General features: G+C 45.5%; 1 protein-coding gene across 2 annotated transcripts in view; it reads right to left on the minus strand.

Annotated features, from left to right (window-relative positions):
• VSX2 (visual system homeobox 2) overlaps positions 1-24163 on the minus strand; it is a 99075-nt gene that overhangs the window by 13997 nt on the left and 60915 nt on the right. The gene's annotated exons all lie outside the window — the stretch shown is intronic.

Genomic DNA, 24163 nt, shown 5'->3' on the forward strand with positions numbered 1-24163 from the left:
CGTAATCCGTCTTCGCAGCTGGTGTAGGTGTTACGCCACCCAGCCCAGAACACTGATCATTGGACCCTGACTACCCATAATATTTAATGTCAAAATGTGGGGCAGAGTGAGGACGCTGAACAGGAAGGAGGTGAAGGAGGAAGTTCTAAAGGCACTGATGTCACCCCTGGCGCCATAGCCACGTTTCTATCATATGTAACAAGAGGCCAATCAGATAGGCAGGAACTAGACCCTTCCCAACTACAGTAACGACAAGCCGCCACTAGTTCATGTTCATTTATGAGTTGGAGCACCCCAACAGGACTCTGACAGGCCTTCTGGCCCTGAAAAATTAGCCTGTCAGACATTATTGTGCATTACATCTAGAACTCCAACTGACAGCCCAAGGCATCATTTCTGAGCTTTTTCAACCGCTGTTAGTGTCCGCCGGCCATATCCATGAAGCCCATCCCCATCCACGTGCCTTCTTTACGGCCGACGCAAGTAGGACCACTCGAACACTTGACCCCATCTCAAGAATCTTCACTGGATCCCTATTCTGGCGCACAATAGTCTCAAATAAGTTTTATTATTTACAAGACGAGCCCTTCCTGCAAAACACACTTCCTAGCTGAATACGGTCTCACTATCTGGCCAACCACCGCGCTGCACCACATGCAGCACAAACTTACTGAACATGGAGATACTGAGAACAAAGTAAGAATAAAATGAGAAAATACGCTTCCATCTACTTTATCCCTGAAATATGGAACCACCTGTCTCTGTACCTGAAAATGGTCTCCATGCTTCTGTCCATAAGGGAAGATATAGAAACCTCCCGCTTCTCCCAGTACCTCTACTAACCTGCAGTGCTTCCTCCAAGTTCCAGCCATCCTTTTGCTTCTTCTGGCTCTAGTTTCCTGTGTGAAGATGTGAGCACCTTCTCCCTGTATACTTGTCCACGGGGGTTATTTACTTAGCATTTCATTTGGAGGAGTTAAACGCAGTACCCCTGCCATCAAACTGATGGAGCATCTGCAGGGCCGAGATATAGCGCTGGTGGTGCCTGGTGTGACAGTCTATTTTGGCGCCACTCCTCCCATGAACACCTCCTCGGATTCCCTCACTACCACCCGGCAAAAGTGCTACTCATCTCTTCATAGCCCCTCTCTTAAATACATTTCATTATTTTTAAAGCGCTGGTAAAGGCTAGCTTTACTAATCCACACAGCTATCCACATAAAATACAGATCTGTTCTTTGCAGCAGGCATATTAATCTTCTGGGCTACTTTATGGTGAGTCGAAAAACACGGCCTCTTGAAAAAACTCTAGCACTAACATTAATCATAAGAGTTATCTTGACATTTTTATTGCTGCCTGAAAGCTGGTCCCACAAGTAACTGCAGCAGGTGCTTTCAAAGCCTGGCAGTCCTGAACAGAACACATTTTTTTTAATTTTAAATGACCCACAAGCACCCGGAGAGAACACTTTCAGGGTGTCAGGGTTATCAATTTTTTGCTTTTCAAAACAAACACCCACTTTGATACTAGGTTTATGATTTACAAGCTCAAATATTAATTTGTCACCTATTTCTCCACTTTGTCTGTCTCTTCTCAGTTTGTAGACTCCTGCATGGCGTTCACGTTATCTCTGGCTTATTTACAACGCTGCCTTAGGACATTTCACATGCCATCCAGATGTTACATACTAATACCAGGTTAGATCAGGATACCTCCTCTGCTATGTTGTACTCATTTTAACTCATCTCATTTAGCAGGTGTTACCCTCTTAGTAATTATAATTGCTCTCTTTAATCTCATTAAAATCTTTGATTCCATCATACTTCAGAATTAGAAAAAAAGACTTCATTAGTGGTTTCCTAATTTCTGATATATTCTAAAACACATGTACAGTTAATTTACAGGTATTTCAATGTTGTTATTTTATGAAAAATTACACTCTACAGCCTTTCCTTTCACACTCCATGTAACTAACCAAGATTGTCACATCAGGCCTCAAAAAATCATTAAAATGTGACTAGACCTGCAGGTCTAGTAACTTGAATAATCTACTCGACCTAACTGTAATATACTTGACCCATAAACTGGTGTCAGATGTCATCCTAGGCAAGTATTTTATTTTGCCGAGCCACCTTTTTCTTCATTAGCACATATTAAAGCACCTTCCTATATGTGAGTTCAACATTCCTGCAGTATAAAAACCCTACTTGGGTGGATTTAATGGACTGCATGCATAATAAGAATCTAGCCCACATATAAGGAACCCATGACCCCTGACTTGCCTCTCAGTTCAATAATAGCATTGCCTTCTTGGCAGGGGCAGGAATGTTTTTCAGTTCATCTTTAAAAACTCACTTTTAATAAATATATTACTAAAGCATGAGGTGGTAGTGCACTGTCATTTACAGACAGCACATTTTCCATTGAAATGGCCAAAATGTTCCCACTGACATGCAGTTTTACTTATAAAACTATAGAGTAAAAACAATAATCTGTGGAAATTGGGCTGAGCAAACATATTTTAATTTGCTCATCACCAAGTAAAGTGTTCCGATTTATTTTCATCCTATTAAAAATTATTTTTTCATCACAAAACAAGGGCTTTCATAACTACTGAAATGTATTTTGAAATGTTTGTACAGTTTACGTTTTAGCTATTTAAATGTGTGTTAGAATAAAACATGACAGCCTTTCATTTTACACTTTTTGTATAGCACGTTTGTCAGACAGCTCAATTTACAAAATCCTCGAACTTTGCAGGAAGAGAAAGAAAAGTAACTGTAGATGTAAACTGACTTTTGACATCTGTCTCTGAACACAGAATAAACGTGATAAAAACAAGATGTTAACCTATTTTTAATGCTCTTTCACTTTGTGAGTTAACAGAACACCAGTTGGTTTTCAGCTCTCCAGAAAGGGTGAGTAGGTTCTAAATATAGCTCGCCCTGAAAAAAAGCTGACTCGCCATAGCGAGTGGTAGATTTCTCCAGGCCTGCACATAGTTCACTTTGAAAACTTCACTCACTTTGCTGTCAGAGAATGAAGCGTAAACATCAATCCTCATGTTATGAAAAAAATGCAGTAATTTATCAGAAGACACAGCCTGTCATTAGACCTCTGTCTTTTAAGCACAGCAAATGTGACAAGATAAATGCAAAATGTGAAGGCACCTTTATTGCGCTTTCTTGACCCACCACAAATCTGCTGGGGGCCCACCAGTGGATCGTGACCCACAGTTTGGGAAACACTGAGCTGGGAGAAATTTTTTTTGGGTGTAAATTCAGCAAATTATGCATCAGGTTATGGAACATGTGTCAAATGTGTCAAATCCATAATTATGCGGCAAATGCCATGGCAGCAAAAAAACATCATTCTAGTGGCCCTGTCATAAAATAACAGTTTGCAATTTGCAGTAGACATAGCACATTATCGAATCACACAGCCAATAACTGCACCTTACGAGTAGGCGGAGCCATTGTCCTGGCGATAAGGAAGTGTGGCTCTAGGAGTGTAATAGTTTGCATGATTTGGCATTTGGGGGCTAAGTAACTACACTGAAAATATTTCTTGTATACATTTTGGGGGAAACCTTATGAACAGTTTGCCCAATATGAAATGTATACTCTGTTGCTTACTGTATCTCTACCGAAAGTAGGTAAAATCGCTACACGAACACGTATACAAATTGATAAATGACTGCAGTATCGGCTCTTGTATCCATAGGGAAAAGAGTGAGGCGGGCTCCACGCTTTTCAGTTACCTTCACATTGACTCCGTTTAAGAATTGATTGCTATCTGATAATTCCTGCATCTTTTGTCATAGTGGCCTACATGTGTGGTGCCAAAGACAAACACCAGGTGACATTCTTACAAAAGAAATAATAAACAGTACGGTAGGCAGCAGTGACACACACATTCCTTTTTGTCTGTTAAAGGAACTTGTTCAGAGATCAGTTACTCTACCTCTGACAGAGATAGGTACATACTGTGCAGAGTAGTGCAGCCACATATATAGTCGGGGGTCAAAGTGAAGGGTTGAGAGCACACACCAAACGAGAGAGCACGAAGTACAGAACAAGAGAAACGAGATGGGCAGGGGTCGAGCTTGAGGACTGTAGTACATAGTTCTGTAGTACCAGAGACTGAGCAGTCACGCAGGGTGGACAGTCTACAGTGCAGGAGAGAGGAGGTCTGCAGTAAAGCAGGAACGAGATAAATAGTACAGATGAGAGGTCAGCACAAGAGGGAGAGATCACAAAGTACAGCAGAGAAGGGGTGCATAGTACAGGCAAGATAGTGCCTATAGATCTATAGCACAGGAGGGAGCAGGTTGTACAATATTAGGTGAGGGTATCTCTAAGCAGAGGCAACAGAGAAAGGGAGTCTGGCATAGGAATTAAGAAACCTTAAGTACAGTTCCTATGGAATCTACTAAGTTAGCTATAGCATAGGACAGAGAGGCGACTATGTTACAGGGAAGAGAAGATTTATGGTACAGGAGGGAGACTTCAACAACACAAGGGAGGTTATAACAATAATATAGGAGAGAATATACTGTAAATGAGCGGTCTGGGCTATGGCACCTGAGATAGAGGGCTACAGAATAAGGATGCCGGCAGCTCGAGACGCAGAGGGTTCACAGTACAGGCCAGAGGGGCAGACACAGCAGAAATTATTACAGTGTCTAGCAGAGAGGGAATTGATTCTATTGCAGCGGTGAGATGGGTATGCGGTACAAGAGAGTAGAGGTTACGTAGCGCAGGAGAGAAACCTCTATCGTACAGGATGGTGGAGGGGATAGCAGCGTTTAAGTGAGAAAAGTCTAAGGTACATGATAAATATGGTCTACTGTGCAGGAGAAGGGGACCGTCAGTACAGGAGAGGAGCTTTAGTACAGACTAATGGCCACAGTTCATGAGAAAGGGTATATCCGAGTAGGTCTGCAGCACGGGCGAGACTGGTTTAGAGCCTGTGGGGGGTGTAGTGCCCAAAAGAGTACTGCCTATACTACTGGACAGAGGAGTGTGTAGCACTGACAGTAGAAGGTGTTTAATAAGAAATGAGTGGGATCTGTAGTTCAGAAGAGAGAGGGGAGTGTATGGTAGTCTGTAGTACAGGAGCGGGGCCATGTATGTAACAAGAGAGAGTGGGGTTATCAATGGTGCAAGGGGATGTATAGTAAGGGAGAGAGGAGTGCACACTTTAGACGAGATGGAGTTGAGTACACGAGGAAGAGTTTTAGTAGCGGCACTGTACAGTATAGGACAGGGATCTTCCATAGCACACGAGAGAGGAGTCTGTAGCACAGAAAGATGGGCAATATACAGAGGGAGCGATGCGACATATAGAATAGAGAGACTAGGGGACAGGGGTCCAGCAAAGAAAAGGGATGTTTATTGTATGAACAAAGGAGACAGAGTACACTACTTGGGAGGATGTATGTTATAGTAGAGGGAGGGGATAAGATACACGCGAAAGGTAGTAATGGTACAGGAAATGTGGTTGTTTAATGTACAGTAGGCAGATGTCTATAGTATAAAAGGGGTTCTATAGCACATATAAAGATGTGTATAATAGAAAAGTATAGTGTAGGAAAGAGGATGTTTTACAGGAGAAAGGTTATAATACAGTAGAGATTGGGTCTACATTTCAAGAATGATGTATTATATTGCAGGACATCATTTCTTTACAGTACAAAAGGTTGTTCTTTAGTATGGAAGGATAGTGTGTGTTACAGTTGCGTAAGGAGGATTATAGTTAAGGCTTCCAGTTTTTCATTTTTACAGATAAATACAGACAGAAAACAATATGTTTTCTATGTGTTTTTATTTTTAAAAGTGGAAAAACACATAAAATTTGGCCTTTTGTGAGTGACTCTCCATGCTGTCCTTCATGGATTTTAGGCCAACAGCTGAGCAGATAGAAAACATGGAGAGTTCAAAAACAGGATGAGATTTCCTTAGATACCGGCATTAGTTAACAAATATTTTAATATACTGCTTTATATACACATGTGGGTGTAGTGTTGTGTTATATTAGGCTGCTTAATTTGATAAAACTTGACAGGCAGCAAAGTATGAGTGCATGTTTATCAGTTAAATAATGTGGAAATATATAGTTTTACAACTCTGTTTAGTCTCAAAACACAAAATATGGATGAATACCATTAAGATTGCCAGAAAATAAATATGGATGAATACAGATGGCAATGTTAATAAACACCATAAAACCAGGAACCATAATTATAGTACATAGGGATTGGTATGGTACAAAGGAGTGGGTGGTAGTACAAGAGAGGTGGTTGACGGTGTAGGCAGAAAAAAAGAGGTTATAGTCCAACAGAAAAAGGCTATATTACACTAGAGAATGGGTCGAAGGTATAGTAGTTAGTAAATGCCAGAGAGAGCGGGCATGGTAGGAAAGAGTGAAGGTATAAAAGAGAGGGGTACTGTTCAGGAGAGTTGGTGTTTGTACAGCAGTGAGGCTCTTACTACAGGAGAGAGGAGACTTAGTACAACAGAGAAAGTGTTAGTGTAGGAGAGAGGGGGTTAGCACAGGAGAGAGGGTGTACTGTATTACAAGACTGAATGTGTTCATAGTATAGGAGAAAAGTATACCACACCAAAAAGAAGGCACAGTAGAACACTTGGGAGGTATAATAGTGGGGGGATGGATATAAGTACAGGGAAAGCAGAGAGGAGGTACAGTACAAAAGAGAGATGTTTAACACAGGAGATAGATTGTTTACGAGATATGGTGTTAGTACAGGAGAGGGAAGGGACACTGCAGGAGAGATATGGTATCAGTACATGAGAAACAGTGTTGTATGGACATATTATATTAGCACCAGAAATTGTGTTAGCAGGAGAGAGTAGGTACACTATAGGAGAGATGGGGGTATTAGTACAGGAGAGAGGGTATTGTTATAAAATATATGGTGTTCATACAAGAGTGAGTGTTAGCAAGTGTAAGAGGGGAGGTACAGTACAGTAGAGATGGAGGGTATTGATACAGAAGAGAGGGTGTTAGTGTAGAAGAGATGGTGTTAGTACAGGAGATGCTGTTAGTACAGAAGAGGAAGTTAGTACAGGAGAGGGAGTTAGTACAGGAGAGGGAGTTTGCATGGAGAGAAGAGGTAGGTACAGTACAGTAGAGATGGAGGGTACTGATACAGAAGAGATGGTGTTAGTGTAGAAGAGATGGTGTTTGTACCAGAGAGGGTGTAAGGACAGGAGAGGGAGTTAGTACAGGAGAGGGAGTTAGTACAGGAGAGGGTGTTCGCACGGAGAGAGGAGGTAGGTACGGTACAGTAGAGATGGAGGGTGATGGTACAGAAGAGAGGGTGTTAGTGCAGAAGAGATGGTGTTAGTAAAGGAAAGGGTATTAGTACAGGGGAGGGTGTTTGCATGAAAAGAGGAGGTTGGTACAGTACAGTAGAGATGGAGGGTGCTGGTGCAGAAAAGAGTGTTAGTACAGGAAAGGGTGTTAATGCGGGAAGAGGAGGTAGGTTCAGTACAGTAGAGATGGAGAATGCCGGTAGAGAAGAGAGGGTGTTAGTGTAGAAGAGATGGTGTTAGTACAGGAGAGGGTGTAGGCACGGAGTGAGGAGGTAGGTACAGTACAGTAAAGATGGAGGAGGCTGGTACAGAAGAGAGGGTGCTAGTGTAGAAGCAATGGTGTTAGTACAGGGGAGGGTGTAGGCACGGAGTGAGGAGGTAGTTACAGTACAGTAGAGATGGAGGAGGCTGGTACAGAAGAGAGGGTGTTAGTGTAGAAAAGATGGTGTTAGTACAGGAGAGGGTGTTAGTGCAGGGGAGGGTGTTAGTACAGGATAGGGTGTTAGCATGGAGAGACAAGGTAGGTACGGTACAGTAGAGATGGAGGGTATTGATACAGAAGAGAGGGTGTTAGTGCAGAAGAGATGGTGTTAGTACAGGAAAGGGTGTTAGTACAGGGGAGGGTGTTAGCATGGAGAGACAAGGTAGGTACAGTACAGTAGTGTAATGTTAATGCCTTGCTGATCACTTTCTCATCCGTCCCAGTGATTACCCCTTGACCCTTTGAGAGATCCTGACATCTCCTTGGCAAGTGCCAATCTGATGACCCGAACCCCCACTCAGCTTAGCAGCTCTCGTGCCCCCTGTCGGTGCGGGGTAGATTGCAAAAACAATCACTGACAGCCTCTTTCCTCAAAGGAACCCACTTCTGTTACACCAAAATTACCCTGACACGTTCTTCCTTTTGCTCTCCCCCCGTTGCTTTTCCCATAAAGATCTACTCCACTCCCCCCAACTGTTCTCCCCTTTCACTCTTCTCCTTTGTGCTCTTCATCGCCTTATGTTGCTGTCCCCTGTTGCTCTCCTGTTGTTGCTCTAGCCTTGTTGTCATCCTCTTGCAGCTTTTTCCTGATTGTTCTAACCTGTTTCTCATCCATCGAGCTCTCCCACATGAATCCTCCCCCCTTTCGCTCCTGTCACTACTTATTTTGTAAACAAATAAGTGACGGGCCCCAAGGTTTGCCTAGAAGTCTGTGGCCGGCACATCTTTCTCGTCCTCCTTTCTTCCCCCTGTGTTTCTCTTGTTTGCATTGGATCAAGATATGAGGAAAAATAAGTGCAGATCCCCAGAAAGGAAAATGAGTGAGGGTGGGCCCCACCTGCAACCACTGGCTCAAATTAAGTAATGTCCCCGGTACCCTCTCCCGCTTTCTTTTAATATGTTGCTTTCCTCTGTTGCTCTTGTCTTGATGCTTTCCTCTTAGGTTCTCCCTTTGTTACTTTCCTCCTCTTGCTCTTCCGTTATTGATTTCCTCTGTTGCGCACCCCTTGTTAATCAATCAATCAATCAGGGGTTTATACAGTGCGCTACACACCCGTGAGGGACTCAAGGCGCTGGGGGGTGGGGGAGGGGGCGGGGTGCGGCTCCGGACCAGTTGAAGAGCCAGGTCTTGAGGTCCTTCCTGAACGTGTGTAGGGCCAGGGAGCGTCTGATGTTCATAGGGAGCTCGTTCCAGGTTTTGGCTGCGATGTAGGAGAAAGCTCTCCCGCCGGTTCTGTTTCTGCGGATGCGGGGGACCTCTGCCAGGGCGAGGTCGGCGGAGCGGAGGTTCCTCCTGGGTACGTGGAAGGATACTCTCTCGTTGAGGTATTTGGGTCTGATGTTGTGGAGGGATTTGTAGGCGTGGGTGAGGAGCTTGAAGGTGACCCTCTTCTCGACGGGGAGCCAGTAGAGGCCTCTTAGGTGTTGGGTCATGTGTTCAAGGCGTGGTGTTCCAAGGATGAGTCTGGCTGCGGCGTTCTGGATGGTCTGGAGTCTGTGCAGAAGAGGTTTGTTGATTCCGGCGTAGAGGGCGTTGCTGTGGTCCAGTCTGCTGGTAATGAGTGCGTGGGTGACGGTCCTTCTGCAGGTGGGGGGATCCACTTGAAAGTCTTACCGAGGATGCAAAGGCAGTTGAAACTAGTGGAGGCGACGGCGTTGATCTGGCGGTTCTTGGAGAGGGAGGAGTCAAGGATGATGCAGAGGTTCTGAGCGTGGTCTGTAGGGGTGGGTGGGGTCCCGAGGGCGGAGGGCCACCAGGTGTTGTCCCAGGCGGAGGTGCAGGGACCCAGGATGAGGACCTCGGTCTTCTCTGATTTTAGCTTTGGCAGCAGTCCTTCATCCAGGCTGCCACGTTCTTCATACCTTCCTGGAAACAGAGTTTGGTGTCTTCTGGATTCTTCATGAGCGAGAGGATGAGCTGGGTGTCGTCGGCGTAGGATACGATGCTGAGCCCATGCTGTCTGACGATGGCGGCGAGGGGGGCCTTGTAGATGTTGAAAAGCGTGGGGATGAGTGATGATCCCTGGGGTACTCCACAGTTGATCTCTGTGGGTTTGGAGAGGAAGGGAGTTGGATCCTCTGGGTTCTGCCAGAGAGGAAGGATTGGATCCAGCCGAGGGTGGCTCCTTGTATTCCCGCATCGTGCTGTCTGGCTGCGAGAGTGTGATGTGAAGCGGTGTCGAAGGCTGCGGAGGGGTCTAGAAGGATAGGGGCTGCGGTGTGTCCCTGGTCAAGTAGCATGCAGATGTCGTCAGTGGAGGCGAGGAGGGCGGTCTCGGTGCAGTGGTTGCTGCGGAATCCAGACTGGGAGGTGTCCAGGATGGAGTTCTCTTCTATGAAGGCGATCAGCTAGGCGTTCATGAGCCTCTCTGTGACTTTGGCCGCGATAGGGAGGAGAGAGAGGGGCCGCTAGTTTTTCAGGTCCATTGGGTCGGCAAATGGTTTCTTGAGGAGGGGTTTTACCTGCTCCCGTTACCAGTCGTCTGGGCAGATGCCTGATCTGAGGGAGGCGTTGATGGTGTGTCCTAGTTTGGGTGCGGTGGCGGCCCTGTGGAAGATGTGCAGGGGTCCGCTGGGGCTCCTGAGTGGGTTTTCTTCATGGTCGCTGTGATGAGTTTGACGGTAGCGGGATCCCATGATGTGATGGTCAGCTTATCAAGGCGGTGGGTAGGGTGGTGGTGCTCGAAGTTGGTTCGCATAAGTTGTCATAGAGGGCCTTGATCTTCAGATGGAAGTAGGAGCTGAGCTTGTAGCAGAGTTCCTGGGAAGGTGTGACGTTCGTGGCTTCGCAGGTGGGTTTTGCAACCTGCTGTATGACGTTGAACAGTTCCTTGGCGTTGGTCGCGTTGCTCTGGACTTTGTCTCTTATGAAGGTCCGTTTGGTGTCTCTTATGCGCTGGTGGTATTCCTTCAGGGCGCTCGTGGTCGTTCCGTGCTTCCGTGGTTTTCAGGTTTCGCCAGGTTTTCTCTAGGCGTCTGCAGGATCGTCTGGCTTCTTGAAGTTCTGTGGTGAACCAGGCGGCTTTCAGCTGGCGTTGTTTGGCAGGGGGCGGAGGGGTGCGAGTTTGTCGGTGCAGCGGGAGACCCAGCGGTGAAATTCCCTGGCTGCGGCATTGGTGTTGATTGCGGCGATGGGGGGCTATTGCCAGAGGGTGGTGTTTAGGTGCTCCTCTGTGTCATTGCTCCAGTTCCATTGTGGCGGGCATAGAGCGGGTTTGGGAGCGGTGGTGGTGTTGAAGGTGAAGTGGACGCAGTGTTGGTCAGTCCAGAGGGGCTGGGTGGTGTGGCAGAAGCAGATGTTTTTTCCTCCCGCGAAGATGGGGTCGAGGGTGTTACCCGCTCTGTGGGTTGGCTTGGTGACGAGCTGCTTCAACCCTAGGTTGGCGAGGTTGGCGAGGAGAGTGGTGAAGTCGGGGTCGCTGCCATTGTCGAGATGGAAGTTCAGGTCACCGAGTAGAATGTAGTCTGTGGAGGTGATGGCGTGGGGTGCAGCGAGCTCGGCGATGGTAGTTGCGTGGTGGGTGCGAGGTCCTTGTGGTCTGAAGATGAGGGTGCTGCGTAGCGTGGTCTTGGGGCTTGTCTGGATCTGGAAGTGGAGGTGTTCTGTGTTGGAGTGGGGGTCACTCGTGCTGGATGTGGAGAGGTGGGTCTTGTGTGTGATGGCGAGTCCTCCTCCTGGGCAGTGTGGACGGTCCTTTCTCTGGATCTTGTAGCCATCAGGGATGGCGGTGGCGAGGTCAGGACCGGAGGTGGCGTTGGTCCAGGTTTCCGTGAAGAAGGCGACGTCGGGCGAGAGGGTGTCGAGCAGGTCCCAGATCTCAATGGCGTGTCGGTGCAGGGAGCGCACGTTGAGCAGGATGAAAGTCAGGGTTTCGGTGGTGTGAGCGTCGGGCGTTCCTTCGGTGCTCGCGGGGGCTCTGTCGATGGTGAAGGATTTGCGGCACGGTCTGCACGAGAACTGCCCTTGGGTGGTGTTCGGCGAGGATCTTGCACAGTCGGCATGTGTTCCGGGGTTGAGTGCATGGAGGGTGGTTGAGTCGTAACGGTGAGGCCTCTGAGAAGGTCGGGTCGCAGCCAGGCGCAGACGGGCTTGCGTTAGGCACGCCAGCGGCACCCCCACGTGCGCGACCGCGCAACGGCCACCATTATGTAGGGGAGAGGGCAGGGACGTGAAGCTGGGAGGCGGGAGCGGGGTGGTCAGGGGGAGGGGTCACGAGAGAAAGCGGTGGCGGGAATGGGGGAAACGGCAGGAAAATGAGTGGGAGAAAAAAACGGGACACCAGTGAGGCACAATATCACAGATTAACAGCAGTCAGGCACAAAACGTAAGGAGAACAGTGAGGCACAATACAAGTATAACAGCAGTCAGGCACAAAGTAGTAGAATTAGGGCACAGAGCGGAAAAAAACAAGTTTAACAGCAGTGAGGCACAATTAAGAGGCACAGTGCGGGAAAAGAAAAACCAGACCAGAATCAGGGTAGATTCGAACCCTGCAACGGCGGGCTGGCAGGCGACGCAAAGCACAGCGGAGAGTGCAATCCTGGGACCGACGTCGGAGGTCTCACCTTGCTTCCTCCTTTGATGCTCTCCTCCTGTTGCTCTCGCCTTGTTGCCACCATTTATTACTCTACCTCCATTCTCTGTTGCACCGTCATTCTCTTGTTGCTCTCCATTTTGCTCTCCCCTATTGTTCTAAACTTATCATGTTTCCCCGCTGTTCTCTTATTTCCCAATAGTTTGCTACACTACGACTCTCTCTTTGCAGCAGTTCTCTTCCCTTTTTGACCTTGCTCATGGAACCTCCCTTGTTGCTACCCTTGATTCTCTCCCCGTAGGTGGGTCTCTAACTCTCTGTCTGCTCTTCTACCCTCCCACAGCCTCGGACTCCTAGTTGACTCCGGTCCCCTCTTTCGGAGAAGCCCTTTCTCCTGTTCTTCCCCTTGTTACTCCTCGTTTCTCTCGCCTTGTTGCTCCTCTGGTTTCTCCCCCTTGTGTGTCTGTCTCGGCTTTTAAATCCACCCATAAGCCACTGACTTGGTTCCCACCTCCTATCTCGGAGAAGCCCTTTCTCGAGCTCCTCTTGTTGCTCCTCCGGGTTCTCTCCCCTTTTGTGCGTGCTGTTTCTCTCTCTACTCTCCTCACCCAATGGTTTTAAGTAAAATTATGGCGCATGTGTTGAGGGGCCTCTGAGGTAAGTCCTGAGGCTGACTGAGCCCGGGAGGGCCCTCCCCCCTGCAGTGCAGGGGCTGGGTTACGTTACGCTTCTGCCCAACACCCCCAGTTGACGTCCCGCCCCCCTCCCGCGGAGAAGCCTTTGCTTTGATGAGAGATTGCCTGGCCTGCTCGCTGCAGCCGCCAAAGGAAGCGCGTCCCCCGGGGGCCTCCGGAGCCTGATTGAAAAATAAGTTAATTTTCGGCTGAATCGATGAGGTTGAGGCACTTGAAATATCTCGGGAAATTAAAGCAGCCACTCCCGGGGGGGCGCCACCATTGACCTGCGCTAATTAATACCGCGCCGCTGTCCACGGGCTCGCGACACCCCCTCCCCGGGGACCCTGAAAACGCTTCACATTTAACTAATTATGGGCAGTGCTGGAAGGGAGGGGTGCGTGCACCCGCAGGTGGCGTGCTTTCACGCCCCTCCGCCGCGTGCCGTGTGGGCGGGGGTGCGGGCTCCGTGCCCGACAGATGCATCCCGGGGTCACTGTGCAATCTTCTCAGGCGCCATCGCCTGATTAGGTCGTTAGCACATTAAAAAAAAATAAAAAATTGCTTTTGGTCTGGCGCGAGTGTGATGAGTGCGGCGAGGCCCCGGTGTCGGCCATCCATCTCTTTTACACGGCAGAGGGTCGTATTTCAATCTGAGCATCACTGGTTGAGGCGCCCTCGACACCTGCCGGCGTCGCGGCGCTGCAGGTTAACCCCTGGGCTGCGGGCACGGAATATACACATTTACAATTCATCTGGGTCCATCACTCCTCGATTATTGGTTTTTAGCACTATTCCACACCATGCACTAAAGGACCTACCTACCCACAGAGCGAAGCAAGAAGCGCATCTGCACACGTGAGTCATAATTCCCCGCTTTTTTATTTTTATCACTATTTTACACCACCCACTCAAAGGACCGACCCGTGGCTAAATGCAAAACAAATGGGGCGAAAGAAAACAGAAAACAGGAAAAATGCCACCAGAGAGGAATAATAATAAAACATATGGTCAAAAAACGTAAATTTTTTCAGACGACTGCAAAATGTCAGGATTGTTTTTAATCATTTGATCGCATAGTAATTATACACATATATATAATTACTAAGTCATCCAATTACGATTTTATATATATATATATATATATATATATATATATATATATATATATATATATATATATATATATATATATATATATAGCCTACATATCCTATAAGATCTATAAAGCTTTTTTCAGAGAAATTTTTATCTTCGGAACAAGAATACAATCCACAGCACTGTCATAAAAACGTACACACTTTGCCCACATTTCCGGTTTCATTCAGTTCTCGCAACATGCTCTCGACCAACCCTTTTGTAAAATAAAAGAGAATGATTTTTGTCAAAAACGAATGAACTTGAAACAAAAAACTAACCGACATGTCACAAAAACAAATCGAAATTTCACAAAATAAATCAATTCCGGCCAAAAACTAACTAGAGTGATGAAAACTGACACAAACTAACCAACAAGACACAATTAACCACTTCGTGACAAAAATAAACCGACATAAAAGAAAAATGAACCTCTCAATACCCAAAACAAACCAATCAACTGAAAACGAACCAAATTCGTGGAAAACACTAACCAGCATATTGGTAAAATAAGGCAATATTTTTTTAAAAACGACCGATATTTGCCAACCTCGAATACGTGGTCAAATGACTGACTGATTTGTGCAAGAAACGACATGGAGTAGGTTGGTGTCATCGACATGTAATATAAACAAGGGGCCTCTGTGTTATACAAGGAATCGATAAGTGATAAAACCGAATCTTTAGTTCAAGAATAAAACCGTGCTGATATGTGAGTGAAATAACTCGGTTTGTACAATGGACCGTCTCTAAAAAACACACCCTGGTGCGAGCACACCAGCGCCTCTGTGGGCCGCGGCTCTGATTCGCAGGGTGCTCTGCCAATCAACTCATAACTCTGCCCTGGGTTCGGGCCAAGCAAGCCGGTGATCGCACAACGCATCAGTGTGACTTGTGTGACGAGGCGCTTTCGTCCGCACCCTCAGACACGGTGGATTCACTCGTTTGTTTTCTGAACGGGGAAGTCAGAGGCAGTGATTAAGGCAAAGTTTTGACCGCGCTTTGCATTCCACAGTTCTAGCGATGCACAAATGCAACACAAAAACGTAGCGGCCTGGGGTGGCATAAGGGAGCCCAGCGCTCTCGAGTTTCCTAAATTCATGCGTGAGTAATTCCGCCACTCCAGGTTTTACTTAGCATTCTGGGACTTGTAGTACAGATTGTATAATGGGTCCACAAAAACTACAAACCTCAGATGGCAAAGAAAAAAAAATTGCTGTGCATGAGTTACTCACACATAGCACTGGGACTGTTCACAGCTCACAGTTTAGCCTACCACTTAGCAAGTGGACTTTGCTGCTGGTGTCAAACGTAGTAAGACATGGGCGCTGGAAGTAGGAATGTGGGGGTGCTGCAGCCCCCCAAAAATAACAATGTTGGAGTTCGGAAGGTGAATGAGCAATGAAGATGCCTTTAAAAATGTTGGTTTTATCCTGTCACATCTGTCGTGTGTTCAGCAACAGAGTTCAAATGTCAGACCGTCTTCTGACAATTTTGTTGCATATTGTTTTAGCATGGGAATTGGTGTTTTCTTTCTCTAACTGCAGAGTGAGAGGATTTTGTCAAATGAACTTCGTAAGGCTGAAGAATGCCATTCCAACACATAGCAAAATGTAAACACCTGCAAATGAACTGTGCATATATTTCAAAATATATATCAGCAATTAGGAAAACACAAAGGAAGTACTTTTCGATATTCTTGAAGTGTGATGTAAACAAACATGTAATAGGATCAAATCAAATATTTGCTGAAACAGGATTTCCACAAACGATTCCTTTGCGCTATATAGTTTTATCCTTGAAACTGTATGCCTTTGTACATTTAGTGGCATTCCAAGGGAGAACATGCTGTCTGTAAATGACAGCGCACTACCCTGCCATGCTTTAGTAACAGGGAAGGGGATGTGGCATTACGGCCAGAGCCTGCCGACTTAGGGATTGGAGAATCAGGGTCGAATCTCGGCGTTAACTCAACATCCTGTTATTTCGGGGTAATCACTGATCTACAGTGACTACTAAAGAAAAAAATATGAATACGAGCTTGTGTAATGTATCTGGTGCTCGTGTAAAGCACTCCAATACTTTTGGGTCAAGTTTGCGCTATATAACAATGCAAAAAATACAATTAAAAAATAAATATATTTGCAATTGTGTGCTCCAAAATGCACCGCCAGTTATACACTACACCCATACAACTATTGTTCTGAATGTGTGTGGATTATTTGCTACACTTGTTCTTTGTGCAGGGGCGGCTCCTCCGTAATGGCGGAGGAGCGTCGTCCCACTGGTCAGAGTTAGGCAGCGATAAATAAAATGATATTAAAAAAATATTATAATGTTATTTTCCTCTGACCGACTGAGCCAAAGAGTCTTGGGCCGGGCCGGGCCATGGCAGGGAGGAGGAGAGATGGGCGCTGCAAAGTGCACATCATGGTTTGGCCGGCCAAACAGATACGCGCACTTAGGTTTCTCCAACCCAGCTGTGTTGACAGCCGGGCTCCCTGTGCCTGAGCGAGCATCAGACCAGCCCGCTCAGGCCAATTCCCATGAGAGCAGTGCCTGGATTGGGTGGGGAGCCTGTGCTTTGTGCCCCAGAGTCTGCCAGAAGAAGAGAAGCACCGAGGCACGTCGGCAGCAGGACAGGTACTTTTTAAAAATTATTATTCCCCTAATCCCCCGTCCCCCTCTCCACTTTAGTTTTGCGACAGCCACCACTGTTTTTGTGTGACATGGATTCTTCACAATCTCTATGAATTCAGTAATGTAACACTGATGTCCGCAACCCCACTCTGAAAATTGTTCCAGCACTATTGTGGGAAATTGGAGAGCAACAGAATGTGGGCGTCTCTTCATATGCAGAAAGGCATCAGTGAGCTTTGACGCCCCCTACAGGCTTGGGATGTAACTGCAGCATTATAACCTGCTGCCTTACGAGAGAGACACAAGATTCCCCCGGCAGGAGGCGCTGCAGAGAATAACGCAACCGCGCTGTGCGAGGCAGAGATCACTACGGATGTGTTCCATCTCTTTGACATCTGGGGCACCTGTGCAATTCCTGCACTGTGTAAACTATTCTCTCTCCAGAAAAGGGCGCTTTAGGAACTGGCAAAGTAGCACTGCCAAAGAAGAGCACTCCCCTGCAACAGCTGTCAACAGTCGAGAACTCCAGCTGAAGATCAAGTGAAATGCCAGATCTGTCCAGCAGGAAGTGCTACAGAGACGGGGGCAGAGGGTATTTTTATATTATGTGCAGAGGTGCTGCTCGCATGAGCATTACATGTGTCGGGGGCGCCGGCCTGCGGGGTTCGGCCCTGGCCTGGCTCTCTTTCTTAACCGGCCGCACTCAGGCTGTTCGCCTGGAGGGTTTTCTTGCTCCCACTAACCCAGTCATCTGCGGAGTACCCCAGGGCTCTTCACTATCTCCCCTTTTGTTTAATCTCTACATTCACCCCCTTATTGTTGCTTTACAGAATATGGAGGTCACGGCGTTTAACTACGCCGATGACCTCCAGCTCATTTTCAATCTCTCTCCCTCCCCTGATTCTATCTTTAAGGTACACTCCACTCTTACGTTCATCTTCAATTGGATGAACTTCAACCAATTGAAATTGAACCCCGATAAGACCGAGTTGGTCCTCTTTGGAGGTCTCTCCAACCCCTGGTCTTCTGCGTTCTGGCCCCCCATCCTTGGCTCTCCCCCATCACCCTCAGTTGCTGTGAAAACCCTGGGCATTAAAGTTAGTCAAGACCTCTCCTTGCGTCCTCAGATTAGTTCTGTAGTCTCCTCGTGTTTCAGGGCCCTTAGAACTATTCGCAAAATCTCACGTTTTTTCTCTGTCGAAGCTCTTAAACTCATCATTTTAGCACTCATCTTGTCCCGTTTGGATTATGGCAATGCCATTTACGTCGGCATTCCCGCATATGAATGTCGTCGTCTGCAGCTTATCCAGAACCAAGCGGCCCGCCTTATCTACAGGCTTCCTAAAACTAGTCACATTACTCCTGTACTACAGACTCTACACTGGCTTCCCATCAGGGAACGCTCACTCTTCAAGATAGGCTGCCTGACTTTCATGTCCCTTACTGGTACTGCCCCTGCTTTTGTTAGATCTAAAATAACTCCATATGTTCCTCTCAGAGACCTTCGTTCTTCCACCCAGTCTCTTCTTGAGGTTCCCCGTTTTCGCAAGAAGAGATCTGGCAGCACCAGATTTTCTATTCTTGCCCCTCTCTTTTGGAACTCACTCCCTCTTGTGATCCGATCCACCCCCTCTTACTTGGACTTTCGAGCCAAACTCAAAACTCACTTGTTCTCTTTAGCCTATCCCTCTTAAATTTTCTCCTCTCTCAGGTTTCAGTTTCCTGTCTACAGCGCCAAGAAACCGTTCGGTGATAGAGCGCTAAATAAATTCCTTTCAACTTCAACTTCAACAGAACCTTCATCCGCTTTTGTTTCATGAAACTGAGGCGCAGCCCAGAGGGCTTTAACAGCTCACCCTTCCCAGACACATGGCATGGTTGATATCCCACTGGGCAATATCTCTCTTATTAGTAGCTGGTATCTGCATGACAATGACTGATAAAGGCCTTTGGATACAAACATCAGATTGTATGTGCTTGTGTGGTGTATTTTTAGAAAAGCATTTTATAAGCCCTGGTATGTGTCCAGACTAATATCAACTGTTAAAAGAGCAGTCATGACATCACAACTGTGTGCTGATCACAGGCAAGGCCTCGATTCACAAAGAACAAAGTCATTGTAAGGGACTGGAAATACATCTGCTCCGATCATAGACTTACAACCTTTTGGGTATTTACAGAAGAAAACAAGCATTGGCAAAGTCGACAGGTTAGGGTTAGTGTGCTAATGCTTGAAGCGTTAGAACATTAGAGCACCTGACAGAAGGCAGTCAGCAGCAGCAGGCAGAGAGAACTATTGCTGTGATGTAGTCATTCATATATTTTAATGCAAGCGCTCAAGTGGTGGCAGAGGGATACACCTGGACCGCCAATAGTAGTAGGTGAGAGAGGAATACTTTATGGGGCTGAGCCAAGACATCACCAATGAAGTCTCAAATCAATAGGTGAAAGAGGCTGCTCAAAGAAAGTCAGCAGCTGAGATAGGAATATGGGAAGCCATATCTCGGTGTATTGTTAGTAGTGGGTATTTTTGAGAGCAGTGCTGTCAAACCCTAGATCTGGACAGTTCTGAAAAATAGAATTTTAGTGATTTGCACCAGATAGGAAGATTCTCAACACCTAACACCTGGCGGTTTGTCCTGTGGTACACATCCCACAAAGTTTAGGGTCTTTCCAAAAGTGTGTTTTACAAATGTTTCCCATTTGGTTTAGTCATAAGTTAAATATGTTCCCTTCTGTAAGCCCCTTCCCTATATCCTCAAAAAGTCTGAGTGTTCCCTTATCTCTTCCCAAGTGTAAACACATTTGCATTAGTATTTTGCTAGTATACATACAGGTGTTTGCAGAGTGCATTTCGTAAGAAAGTTTAATGAAATCCCACCAGGTTCTAACTAGGGCTACAAAGTGACAATCTGTCACAAGCCAGCACTTTATAAACAAATAACATAAATAAATACATTTTGTGCGGTTGTTTGATGGCTCATAACTCAGTGCTTAATTTGCAATAAATAAATACATTAATACAATAAATTAAATGTTGTGGCCCAAAGTTTTTCTTAGGAGAATAGTGTCAGCGCTGCCAAAATCCAGAGTTGACAAACACCAAGGCTTCCTAATGGTAACCCTACCTCATGTTATGTTTTGTGTGTTTGTGTAGTGCACTATCACCCAGAAGGTTATCCGGGCACTGCCGTAGGTGCAAGTCTATCCTCTTTCTTCTACCACCCTACACTTATTGCCTCTTTAGCTCACTCTTGCAGGAGCTTTTTCACCCCTGCCTGCTACTTTAGTCACATTTTTCTCATCTTTCTCTTCCATCTTCTTTTTTCTTCCTTTCTCTCTTGCTTTGGGACAAACCCCGATGATGAAAAATAAGTCTCGGTCCCCAAAAGTGAGTACCGGTGCCAAACACCTACAACCACCGATACAAACTAAGTGTTACCTCACATACAATTACCTACCCTCAAGCCTTTTTTAAGACTGGGCAAAATCATGTAATTTTTTCCTGCTAAATTTAGCTAAATTCCTGGAACAAAATAGTGAAATTAAGCTTTTAGCTTAAAATATAATTAAAGGTTCCTCGCATAACTTTTTTTCACACAAGTGCAAGCTTTGGGTAAAAAAGTATCACAAGATAGGAGCAGGAGACTGGTTTGGGCAAAAAATGTCTCTTAGCAAGATACTTTTCTGTGCTAGCAAGTCTCTTGAATGAAAAAAATGATGCAAAATTGCTCAAGGGAAAACACCAAGTAACTTTAGGAATTTTACTTATTGGAAAATTTGACAGTCACACAAATTTCTCCAGCATAATGAAAACATTTCCCAAATGTTTTTTCAAGAGATAGGACTCCACACTTGTTAAGATACTACTCGTAAATCCCTTTGTGAATAGTAAACTATCGTAAACTTACACAAAGATGTAAGTTTACCTTTGTGAATCCGGTCCACAGTGATGAGATGGGACACTAAATGGCTTTTCTGCTGATTTTTCAGATTCATTTCTTTCCAGAAGATTTCAACATTTTCCTAATTTCCTCTAGATTTTAAATATTCTGGAAATTTCCAGCAGATTTTCCTATCTCTGCCTCAGGCAGATAGTGTGCAGAACTATCAGAAAGAAATAACTGGGGCAAATGAACGGGGCAGCTATAGCCGGCAGCAATGCAAGCTTCCAACAAGATTGGCACTAACTGAGGTCATGATTCATTTTAGTGGCAGGTCAGCTGAGTTGCAGGTGGGGCTGAGTGGTGGACCCCTGCACAGTGAGTTCAGTTTGATTCACTCAGTGGCCCAGTGGAGGCTTTCATCTACCCACTATAACCGAATCTGAGACTGCATGTGTGCTCTTAGAGGCACAAATACACAGCATGGGGCAGAGACGTACTGTGTAAGGCAACACAGAACATGCCGTCAGCTCACCGAGAAGTTACTGAGATTCGTTTGTGAGTGATTGGTAGGAAATGTGGGAGGAAGAAGAGGGAATGGTCTGGAAAATGGGGATTACTTAGTTCTAAATGGGAAGGGCTTAGGGAAATTTAAGGTGGGTTTGGGAAGGACATGCTAATACATAACACACAAGCACAAAAGAGTAAGACAATAAATTAGTACTAAATGGGAGGGGCTCAAGGAAATTTAACGAGGGGTTTGGAGGGACATGTCAATACCACAAAAGAGTAAGACCATTGCAATTCGCAAAATACACTTCTAAGTTTACCAATGCCCTAAAGGAATCAAAACAGAAGTAAATATACTCCAGTCCAAGAGCAGAGTACTCCAAGCACCACACATGGCCAAACACTGGTACTGCAACACGCTCCCACAGAAATCAGTGAGGCAGGGAATTAAAATAACACACCACAGTAACTAATAGTACATTATTTAAGTTAGTTCCACATTTAAATTAATGTATTTTTTAATTGATTACAAATAATAAAATATCTTCTTTATATTTTTTATTTACTAATAAGCTTAATATACAAACTACATTAAACGTTAAAAATAAATAAATATATCTATATAACATTTTGCCAAGTTACAGACTCTTAAATCAAAATGTTAGTGAGGGTGGGTATTTTTTAATACACATTTATTTTGATGAGTTAATGTGTTGTAACATTATTTTTTATTAGTTCCAGGTTAGGAATAAATATTCCAAATGAATTTACATTTATATTATACAACTGGAGATCTCCACCTAGGTGGAGGAGGTCTCCATCTCCATGGTGGTGATCTACAACATGGATATGTGGCGGATATGTCTGCCCACTAAGCGGAACGTAAGGTATAGTTGTTAAGTTATTTACCGTAACTTTACCTTCATACATAGATTTTTATGAGGTTCCATCTCCTCACTAAATCTGGTGGAGACATGCAGTCCTACACTGAGCAGTAAACCTCCACTCAGAAATGGAGAATAGCAAAAAAGTGAAGTTTGCAACAATTCAGCCGATTGTAAAGAGTACAAAACGTGTTAAGTCACAGGATATGAAGGGAGTCCTTGGTGGTTACCTATTGGGTTTTGCAGGATTTTAATGTTGCTCATATATGGTGCTTACATTGAGCTGGTGTTTGCCAGGACTCAGCACTGGAACTCATTTTGGAGCATTGGCACTTAACTGAGGTGCTTGCATTCATGACTCCATTGATTATGCAAGGTCAGAATCACTGCTGCTGGCAGCATTTTTATACATTAAGAGGCATGAACACATTTTTATTTTACAGATTTTCATTGCTACCATGGCAAATGGGAAGTAGTTCCAGTAGCACACACAGCCTCTCCCAGGCATTTTCACGCCCCAAACAGAAAGAGACACAGGTTTGCTCACCATTGGTTGATTCAAGTTAGTCTGGACTAGGCCAGAGCTCCCAGTGAGCATCTCAAAGAACCATTCAGTCTCATGGGACTGCCTAGCTGGTCTGGCATCGGTGTGACGGATACAGTAGCCCCGGATTGGAAACCGAAAGCAGCCCTAGCAAAAATGTTCAAACCTGCCCTACTCTCTTCCTCCCCTCTTTCTCATCCCACCCAAACATTTTCTATCTCTCTCGTTTTCCCCTCTCTCTTTCTCCTCTTATGACAGCTGCTGTGCCTGCTGCAATAAACTAGGAACTGCTGAGGCTTTTTAAGGGCCCTAAAAATCAGCCCTCAGTGGCTCCAGCCCCCTGGGGGAGAGCCAGTTACGTTAAGTGGCCAGTCCAGCCCTAGAGTTCAGATTTAGAACCAACCAAAACAAGTAGGAGCTCTAGAGCTGACCTATGAGTCCCTAAGGAAAAGTAAAAGTGCATGTAAAAATTTAGGACGCCGATGGAGGAAGAGTTTTGATCCTACAAATAAACTTACATACAAAATGGCCTTGAAAGCCCATTATGTAAAAGTTCGAGCTGAAAAGAAAAAGTTTTATGGCTGAAAAAATTGAACAAGCGGACAACTGCGCTAAAGAATTGTTCAAGAATGTTAAGGATTTCACCACTCCTAGGGCCTCATGTAGGAAGCCAAATACCGGTCGGTAACGGCCGAAATTCGGTAAATATCCCGTTACCGACCGGTATTTAGGCATTTGCTATGTAGGGGGCTGATTTCTGGATTCGGTATTTACCGAATCGGAAATTAAGAAATCGGTAAAATACCGATTCGGTAAATACCGAATCCTGAAATCAGATGTAGGGAGCACTTGAAAGAGTGACAATTAGTAATAGAAATTCGTTATTTACCACCAAATACAGGTTGGTGATAAATAACGAATACCTTGCAAAAAGCAATATTTTGCTGATTTAAGAGTGCCATGTAGCAGACATACATGCCCTTAGGGCATGTATGTGCGCCACATGTGCACACATGCAAGATTCAGGGGTGCAACAGGGTGTCAATGTGACACCCTGCCACCCTTGTATATGCTCCCCCCATTACCGAATCGGTATTTACCGAATCGGTAATGAGGCATACCTTCCCATTGATTCCTATGGGCCTCCAGGCCCATAGGAATCAATGAGAAGGTATGCCTCATTACCGAATCGGTAAATACCGATTCATAATTTCCGAATTTTTCCGATTCGGTAAACTTTACCGAATCATTACCTACATCACATTTACCGATTCATAAATACCGAATCGGTAAAATTCGGTATTTATGAATCGGTAAATGTGAGGCTACCTACATATGGCCCCTAATGCTTCCAAAAACTCTTTTCCCCCTACTGATGCATGGACAAATGAAATTGCACAATACTTTTATAGGAAAATCCAAACCATACAGGACTCTTTCAGTAGCCCCTGCCAGGACGAGGTTAGTGGTACGGTCAGGCTTCTCCCCACAGGCCCCTCTACAGAGAATACCCTTCTGGAGTTCTTGACTATGCCC

Source organism: Triturus cristatus, chromosome 9 (genome assembly GCF_964204655.1).
Source record: "Triturus cristatus chromosome 9, aTriCri1.1, whole genome shotgun sequence".
NCBI classification, from domain to species: domain Eukaryota; kingdom Metazoa; phylum Chordata; class Amphibia; order Caudata; family Salamandridae; genus Triturus; species Triturus cristatus.